We start from the raw sequence: 10,983 nt of genomic DNA on the forward strand, positions 1-10,983 counted from the left end.
AACTATCATTATAGCATGAAAATATACACATAAACCATGGGAACATCATTTAAGAAAACAATCATTTAAAATCTTCAACCCACATTTCAAAGCCAACATTAAAAACCACTTGAATGATAATTTAAAGAACTTGCTTTAACAAAATAAGATTTGGGGATGATTAATTTGCCATAGATATCAAGAATTATTATGAGAAATCATCCCTTGGAAGCCCGAATTTCCAATATGTTAAAACCCTAAGTGTTCTTGACTTGAGGAATTTGGAGAGACAAAAGTGCATTTTGAATTATTGAAAGAGGGAAATCACCTTTTTTGGTTGTTTTATGGATATGGATCTAAGTGGGGAAAAGAGGAAAATGTCCAAAGTACGCTCAATTAAAAGCTAAAAATTTTACGCCAGAAATGAAGGGTCACACTCTGACTCATAAGGAAAAGATATGACTCATCACCATAAGTTGTAGTCTGGACAGTCGCAAGGCACCCATACTGGTCTGAATATGAGTTGTACCCTATGACTCATTCTTAGAACTTATGACTCATTGTAGACACATTAGAATGAAGGTACCATTACACTAGTTTGCCTATTAAAGGGACCCAACGACTTGTAAAGAGTGTATACGACTCGTTACATCCTAGTCGTACTCATGTCAGAACTGTTGGTTAACACACTGGTCACTATATGATTTATGGTCCTACGACTCAGATTAACACTTTACAAATCGTCAGGTGAACCATAGGTTGGGCAGTAAGCTCAAAGCTAAGAAATTTTCAAGCCCAAAAATCTGGGCTGTTAACACTTTACGAATCGTCAGCAGTAAGCTCAAAGCTAAGAAATTTTCAAGCCAAGATCATTTGTCCCCGAATAATGCATAAATCATTAGCACGATTATAAGATTGGAACACAACTACACTTTTCTTTAATAAAGTCAGAAAACAAGGATATTAAGGAGAACACATATCTTAAGCATGATTATCCATAGCGGGGAATAATAATGGATATTTGGACTTCATGTCCTCTTCAGCTTCCCAAGTAGCTTCTTAACCTTATAATTCCTCCATAGAACCTTCACTGAAGCTATATCCTTAGTCCTCAAAGGGTAGACTTGCCTATCCAAAATCTCTACTGGGACTTCCTTTTAGGAAAAGGAATTTGAAACACCAAAACTCTCTAAAGGAAAAACTAAGGAAGAATCGCCCACACACTTCTTCAACATCAAAACATGGAACACATGATGGATAAAACCCAAACTTGCAGGCAATTCCAACTCATAAGCCATATTGCCTACTCTCCTCATAATTAAGTATGAGCCAACATAATGGGGACTAAGCTTCTATTATTTCCAAACCTTATAAACCTTTTTATAGTAGATGCCCTCAAAAACTCCCAATCACTAACATCAAACTTTAACTCCCTATGACTCACATCATTATAGGACTTTTAGCGACTTTGGATGGACTTAAGCCTATGCCTAATCACCTTAACCTTTTCCATGGCCTAATAAATTATGTCAAGACCAAATAATCTAGTCTCATTTTTGAAAAGTAAGGGTTGCACTACACTATGGGGGACCAGGTCCCTTAGAGTCAGACAAAGCAATAAAATAGTAATGCATTAGGATACAAAAACTTTGTAGGAAATAAAGAAGACAATGGCTTAACAAGGAAACCTCCATGGTCAAGAAAGTAAAAACCACGGCATTCCCTCATAAGAAGTCAAAAAATCCACTATAATCAAATTCATGATTACAGACTCCATTTTGTATATAACTCTAGGCTCCACTACTTTTCAACAACTCCATTACAATCTCACCTTGACATCTCTGTCAATATCTCACCTAAATATTGATTAATATTAACCAATATAAAAACTCACATAACTTAAACTAAGCACTCAATAATCACAAGAAAATAATTACTCTCATAATATGAGTAATTCAGTTACATACCAAGACTTGACTCAAGAAAAAACACTCTGTCAGTACACAAAAGCTTGGATCTTTAGCATTACTTTAGTTTTTGACAATTTCTCTCTTTGAATTATCAAATTGCAAAACTTTGAATTGAGGAGAATTATTTTTTATTTATCCCAAGATAATTATTAGGGTAGAATCTCTATTGGGCTAGGTATCCTAATAGGTAGACAGCTCACCTACGAATTTTGTTACAATAATGATAAACCTGCACAGGATAGTGATAGTTGTGTGTTTTCATGAAGACCAACTGACCTGGTCCCTGTTGTCATCTAATCATCATTAAAACAAGAGATAGCAATTCCCCCCCTTTAAAGGATGACAAACCAACCAAATATTTGAGCATTGAAGTTTATTCATCTCATTCAATCAGTGTTCACCACTACTGTCGATGAATGTTCCCATATCACTACTAGTACCCTAACATACACCTAGTATGATCCTTTCATACCTTGGACAGAAACTAACAAAACGACAAAGATGATCATAGAGTATCCTAAACTTTACCATATTATACGACAAGTACCCCCGAGTTGTATGATGTCTAGAAACTCAAAACGCAGCAAATTTCAAAGGACCAGAACCTAGGTGTTTCAATTTTCCCCAACTTGGATCATTTTTCCCCAAATAATGGACAAGGCAGTATAAGCATGATTTACACCCCAACACCTTTATTCCGACCTTTAATTAAGTTAGAAAACAAAATACAGGCAAATCAACCTTGCCTTTAATCAAAACCAGAATACAAAGATGTTATGAAGAACACATACCTTACCCACAAAAATCCATATTGGAAAACAAATGCAGATACTCAGACTCCATGTCCTCTTTCGATTCCCAAGTAGCCTCTTCCACCATGTGGTTCGTCCATATAACCTTAACTAAAGCTACATCCTTGGTCTGAAACCAATGTACCGTTTGATCCAATATCTCAATTTAGATATCTTCATAAGACAGAGAATCTGATATACCAATATCCTTGATAGGCACCACTTGAGATAGATCACCAACACACTTCCTCAACATAGAGACATGAAACATCGGATGAATGGAGATCAAACTAGAAGGCAAATCCAATTCATAGGCAACATTACCAACACTCATCAAAATTATATAAGCACCAATATATCACGGACTAAGCTTCCCCTTATTCTCGAACCACATCACTCCATTCATGGAAGACATATTTAGGAACACCATATCATAAACCTTAAACTCCAAGTTGCATAGGACTTTTGGCAACTTTGGGAAGCCTTAAGACTATCCCAAATCACATTCACCTTCACATTGCCTAGTATACCAAGTATTGGCTAAACATTTCTACCTCACCAAGCTCAAACCATCCAATAGAAGGGCTATACCTCCTACCATACAATGCATCTAAAGGTATCATACCAATGCTATAATGGTAACTTTTGTTGTAAGCAAACTCTACAATGAAGCATATCCTCCAAACTCTGAATAGTCCTTTTTATTTGCCCATACATATGTGGGTTAAAAGCAGTACTCAGATTAACCTTAGTCCCCAACGCTTTCTGAAATGACCACCAAAAATGAGATGAAAATTGTGTACCACGATTAGAGATTATACAAATAGGTACTCCATACAACTTTACAATATCTTAGAGGTACAACCATGCATAATCCTCAGCCAAAAAAGTTAGTCCTTAATGTAAAAAGTGAGCCGACTTTGCCATTCTATCCACGATGACCCAAACCGAATTAAATTTATTTTGATACCAAGAAAGACCCGCAATGAAATCTATGTTGATCACTTCCTACTTCTATTCAGGCAACTTAATTTCTTGATACAACCCTCTAGGCCTCATTTGCTCAACTTTTACTTGTTGACACACCATACACTTGGCCATAAAATCAGCCATATCCCTCTTCATACCATTCAACCAATATATCTCCTTGAGGTTATGATACAATTTTGTCGAATCGGAATGAAAAACATATCGTGATTCATTCGGCTCAGCCAAGATCCTTTCTTGAAAACTATCAACGTTGGGAACACATAACTTCTCTTGGTATTGCAAGGTACCATCAATACAAATCTCAAATGCCATCACCTTTTTCTGACTTACATCACCTTTAATCCTCATCAAGACGGTATCTAACATCTATTTCTCCTTGATATCTGCACCAAGAGGCAACAGCACCACTTCCTATACTAATACACCATCATTCTAGGAGTCTAATAGATGAACTCCAAGGTTATCTAAGAGGTGAATATCCTTTTCTAACTCCCACTTCTCATTATCCAAATGAGATAGACTCCACATGGATAACTTACTAAGAGCACCAGCAACTATGGTTGTTAGTAAAGACTTATATCATAGTTGTTGAGGAGCTCAAGCTATCTTTTTTGTTTGAGGTTAAGCTCTTTCTGAGTGAACATATACTACAAGATCTTATGATCTGAGAATATATCCACGTGTACCCCAAATAAATAATGCCACCAAATTTTCAATGCAAACACCACAGCTAACAGTTCCAAGCTATGAGTAGGATAGTTCCACTCATGCACCTTCACCTGCCTAGAAAAATAAGCTATCACCATTCCATGCAATATCAATACACAACCCAGTCCTATCCGAGATGCATTATAGTAAACCACAAACCCATCCGTACCTTCTAGCAAGGTCAACACCTTAGCCAAAGTTAGCTTATCCTTTGGCTTCTCAAAACTCCCTTCATAAGCATCCAACCAAGAGAACTTTACCTTCTTCTTGCTTAACTTAGTCAACAGGGAAGCTATAGTCAAAAAACTCTCCACAAACCTCCTATAGTATAAAAACCCAAGAAGCTCCTAATGTCGGTTGGAGTCATAGGATTAGGGCACTTCTTAACCACTACAACCTTTTGTGGATCCACCATGATCCCCTCATTCGAAATAATATAACCCTAAAAAGTGACAATATTCAACCAGAATTCATATTTCGAGAACTTGGCATACAACTACTACTCTTTCAAGGTCTGCAACACAACACGAAGGTGGTTGGGAAAATCCACCTCACTCTTAAAGTACACCAAAATGTCATCTATGAAGACAGCGAGAAATAGATATAGAAATTGACAAATACCCTAATCATCAAATCTGTGAATACCGTTGGGGCACTGGTCAACACAAAAAACATGACCAAAAACTTAATGTGACCATATCGGGTATAGAAAGCAGTCATAGGGATATCCACCTCCTTAATCTTAAGGTGATGATACCCAGATCAAAGATCAATCATGAAAAATAATTTGGCACCCTACAACTAATCAAACATGTCATCTATCCTTAGAAGAGGATACTTGTTCTTAACAATCACCTTTTCAACTACTAGTAGTCAATACAAATCCCAAAGAAACCATTCTTCTTACACATGAATAAAGCTGGTGCACCCCACGGGGACATACTAGAACTAATGAAACTCTATTCAACAGATACTTAAGTTATTCCTTAAGCTCCTTCAACTCAGCTGAAGCAATTTTATAAGGAGGAATAGAAACTGGATGAATGTCCAAAACAAGATCAATCCCAAACTCAATTTCCCTATCCGGAGAAATACCATAAAGGTCATTAGGAAAGGCCTCAAGAAATTTATTCACCACTGGAACCAAATGCAAAGAAGGACTCTCCGAGTTAGAATTTTTAACCCAAGATAGATAATAGAGACATCTCTAGGAGATTAATATTCAAGCTTTAAGATATTATATAAAATTATTCAGAGCTAGGGAACCACCCTCCCACTAAATAAATGGCTCGTTAGAGAACTAAAAGGCATCTTACGGGTCCGACAATCTGAGGATGCATAGCACGAGTGCAACTAATCCATCCCTAGAATGACATCAAAATCGACCATATCTAATTAAAACAAATCCACCAAGGTTTCCTTACTACCAATATATACCATACACCCCCTATAGAATCTTTTAGCAATAATAGAGTCACCTACCGGGGTACAAACATAAAAAGGGTCCAAAATAACCTTGGGACCAAAGCCAAAAAACACAACCAAAAATAGGATCACATAAGAGAGAGTGGACCCCAAATTAAGTAAAAAATACACGTCATGGGAGAAAAGTTTCAAAATACCAGTCATGATATTAGGCAATTCCTCGAACTCTTGTCAGGTAGTAAGTGAATATAGACAGTTTTGACCAGTGCTAGAACTAGAAGGTGCACCCTTTTATGTAGGAGAAGATGATAAAGAAATTGGAACCTTATTTACCCTCGAATAAACCTTATCAATTGGAAAGTTTCTAAGCATACTGCCTAGATGACCATATTTAAAGCACCTGTCCCTCCCCTTATCACAAAAACCCTAATGTAACCAACCATAAAACCTACAAATAAGACATTATAAAGAAGACTGAGTCCCACTAGCATGACATTGGGAATCCAATCCCCTGAAGTTATCGCCACCTTGCTGATGCCTATCACCCAACGGCTTTGGGTAAAGAGCACTAGCTGTGGAGAAAGAAACAAAACTCCCGTACTTTTTCTTTAACCACTTACAATCATCCCTACCACCTTGTTGTTGGCCACCCCCCTACTTGGAAAACCTAAACTTCTGACCCTATCTTTATCTTATCTCAACCTATTTTTTCATTCCTCCTCCACCTATTGCATATGAATAACAAACCTAGAGATGTCCATGTCTTTGATCAGTAAGGCAATCTTACTCTTAAGGATAAAATCACAAGATAGTCCTGAAGAAAACTTTCTCATCCAAGCTCTCAAATCAAACACCATCTTCAGAGTATACTGAAATAACTGGTGAAACTGTAAGGCATACTTTTTGATCGATATTTTTCCTTATTTCAGATCAACAAATTCCTTTGCTTTCCCTTTCATCAACTCCTAAGGAAAAAAGTGGTCCAGGAATGCATTAGAGAAAGTCTTCCACAAATATGACTCCTCAACATCACCCCTTGCCCTATACCAATTATCATACCATTGGTACGCCATATCTTTAAGAAAGTAGATAGTAAACATTACATCTTTCTCATTTGTGGCATACATAACCCTCAAAATATTCTTCATGTCATCCAGAAAACCTTAATAAATGTTAGAGGATTCAACCTCATAAACAGGACAACCCGTGTGAACTTAGAAGATGGGGTAGCAGATGCAGCACGCATATCTTGAGAAGCTTTAAACTAAGCAATCATATAAATAGACTGAAGAAAATCTGCATTTACTACATCAGATTGAGGAGGAATAGAGGGAACTGGTGGAACTCTAGGTCAATTAGGAAGGGACCCCTAGGCCGAGTGACAATCCCATGAGTAGAGTGTTTCCCATCCACATCATCCCCAATTGGGACAGATAAGTTTTTGTGTTTATCAAATCATCGAGGCATGATCTGAAAAGCAAACAAAAAAGAATTAGAGGATAATTCAGGACCTCAGACTCTACAACTTGAAAATAAAATAGAAGCAAGAGAAATATTCCTAAATGTCTTGTAGCCTATTCCTTATGAGAGTGTCGCGCTACATACTCTTAAAAGAGACTCTACTCGATATGGCATTATGTACTTCCTAATTGACCATGAACCTAGGGATCTGATACCAATATGACATGACCCAAATCCTGTTGTATCGGGTGCCTCAAGCCCAACCTAGATTGGAGACCACCTCCAATACCCCATCATAACCACCCTACATACAATATTAAATAAGTTGCAAATTTATATATAATCCAAAACAAAAAGGAAAAATCATATATCAAATACAGTCAACTGGTATCAGCCATAACATAAATACCAATGCCAAGGCTGACACTACTCATCCCAACCCGTAGTAGTCTTACAAAGCCTTTATCCAAAAGTAAAACATTATCAGGTCAGGACATGCCCCCGATCATATCCAACACCAAAGTCTATGAAATGACCAAAGTATTTAAAGGAAACCATAACCTAAAATGGAGCCTTTCAGAGTATGGAAGCTCACCACTTAAATCCAATACAAGCTAATCTTGAATTTGATTACTGAGTAAGAGGGGTAGAATGGCTAATTTCTACATTGCATGGGGATAATTGAATATGTGGGTATTCATGAATGGGTCCCTTCCACCCATTAAGTCCCAAAATCCCCTTTTTATTCAAGTATGAATTTTTAATCTTTTTTTATGAAATTATCCATGTAAATCATGAACTTAAACTATGTTTTCTTAGAAGTTTGAATTCAACTCATGTTAACATCTTTTTCCATGTAAATTAGGTTACTTTATTCCTTTAATTTCAAATACGCATGTCATTTTCAAGGGATTTCATACTACATAATCAATTTGTGTATTAAACCATGTAAATATGTTGTCCTCTCATATTTAACATATTTCCATGTTCAAATTCATGTTTCTCACTTATTTATTAAAATGTCTTATGTTTTGGGTCTTTGAACTATGATTCCATACCACTATTTTAAGCATTGTTATCTTATTTTTGTGATTATTCAGTGTTGGCTGGTTTTGAGCACCCGATACCTATGTATTTTACATATCTCTATTTTCAAGTACCAAGTTAGTCAGACCACATTTTTATTATCATATTGAGATCATCATGCTTATGTAGAGCACTTACAAGTACAGTACAATGTCATTTTAAATGACTAATAACACTAATGTTATTCAGTTGGGAGTAACACTTAGAATCAAGTGAATGTAGGGATGGTGTCTCCCCTTTTATTAGGCATGATGAGTTATTAGCAGACCCTAGGTTCCTGACCTATGGTGCCACCGTAGATTATGAGGGGTCCCCTATCAGTTAGTCATGACCCCCTCATCCTTCGGGACATCATCCTTATGGATCCATGTTGTTAATTATATGTTGGTACCCCTAGTAAGGTACAAATACCCTTCTTACTGATGTTATAGGTTGGACCCTGATAGATCAGATTGAGGCATATCAGTTATAGCTACCTCTCACAGTCTCAATTCAGTTTTTAGATTATGTGAGTTCAGGTTTACATGACCAAGTATACAAATATCAGTTTTTCAATTATATAGATTTCAGTTATCTAGCTATACAGATAATAGTGGTTTAGTCATTCAGATTTAAAATTATTTTAGTACATATTTATTCTTGGTCTTGCATTCTTAGTTTTAAATGTTCATGTTTTCATGCTCAGTATCCATACTTGACCCTTGATTCAATTTTTACAGCATGTTTATCTCTTCATGAGATTTACATACAGTATTCATATTTTACCTCTTCCCAGCTTCAGTTCTACTTATTCTATAAATGGTAAAGATTTAAGAAACTAAGTGTAGTGATTCACCATCTTATCATATTATTTTTGTTACTCATGTTTTAAGATACTTCATCTTTCAGTTGATTTCAATCTCTTGGTGAGTCTGCTTGTACTTAGCATGCATGTTTTAAGATTATGTATCTATTTTGTTTTAATTATTTCATTCACCCCCGCTTACTTAGTACATCTAAAAGTGCTGACCATGTATATATCTATGTTGCTACAGTGTTTCATAATGTAGGTACCAAAAGTTGTTCATAAACCAGGGGTAGATAGTTCTCAGCTTTCAGCCAGCATGTGATGAGTTCTCCTATTTCGGGAACTACAGTCCTTGCAATTCATGTATTTTATTTTGATTATCCATATTTATTGATTAGTGGTAGTTGGATCCTGTTCCAACTACCTATAGTCAGTATAGTAGTGGCTCCATAGATGGTCAGTTAGAGTTATGATGTGTAGTTCAAGTTCTTTCTTTAGATTTATCACATTGTAAACTTTATCAGTATTATATTTATTTTGATTTTCTCATGATTTTTCTTCTGCTCAGCAAATTTTTGCTTGTATATACATTTTAAATTAGTTACTCAAGAATCATGCCAGCACATGGGTTAGTTTGGTATCACTTGTAGTTATAAGCCTCGTATTACGACTCAGGGACAACCTTAGGTCATGACAAAAAAAGGACTAAGGTTTCAAACCTAATATGATTAGTGAACCTTTAGAACTTATTTTGTTTATATGTTTTATTTTCTACTTTATCGAGTTGGCTTATGATACCTACTGAGTACAAGTTGATCATACTCATTCTTATTATGCCTTTTCGATACAGATTTGGTATGAGTGCATCTCACGACAGTTGATTCAGGAAATACTTAAAGACAATTTGAGGTAGAAGTAGATCTATGCATCTGGAGTTGGCTTCTACCATTTTAAATCTTGACTTTGTCTATATTTGTATTTAGAGAAAGAGTTGTTCTTCTTGGGATATCCAATGTATTTTTACTTTGAGTTGTATTTGTTATTTCTTATACTGTGATAGTAGGTTTTGAGATTTGGTTTGGTAAATAATAACCCATGAGAGTAGTTACACACATAGGCACAAATAATGGCTAATAAGACAATCATAACAGTGATCCATAATAAGTAGACACGTAAGAATATGTGGAGCTTGGATCAAATAAAGAAGAAGTTAGCTGAGGGTACACAAAAATTATACATACAATAACAAATTCTAAATCCTTAGCATTCGGCCTACTAGGAACAACATATAAATAACCCCACCCACTTTTGACATGCGTGCCAACCTAACCACCTACCTTACCTACCTGAGAATATTCACAAGAACTTTAGGGACTACCCCTATGACCTTAGACACCACCTCTATCTTGGGTTGGCACTGATCTAATTAGTAAAGTACTCCACCTAAAAGGCTCAATTATCCCACACGAGGATACTTTATAGTTAAATAACCAAAAACCCTATAATAGTAGCATGCCCTGACACTCTTACATAACTAGAAAGCTAGTTGACCTAGAATGGACATCTTAGCCTAAAGACCCTTACTAAAAGCCCCTATGACTAACCACTGATCTACCTATTGATATCACTATAACCAAGTATGTATTATTTGAAATCTATAGTTCTGTCAGAATGGGCCTATTAGACTAACCCTATTACTGGTAAGATGTTACTAACGACACCGATCTTGAAAATATCTTCCCCTAAACTAAGCACCACTATAATTCCCGTTGTTATTATCCTGATG

This window comes from Capsicum annuum, chromosome 7 (genome assembly GCF_002878395.1).
Source record: "Capsicum annuum cultivar UCD-10X-F1 chromosome 7, UCD10Xv1.1, whole genome shotgun sequence".
Lineage (NCBI taxonomy): Eukaryota > Viridiplantae > Streptophyta > Magnoliopsida > Solanales > Solanaceae > Capsicum > Capsicum annuum.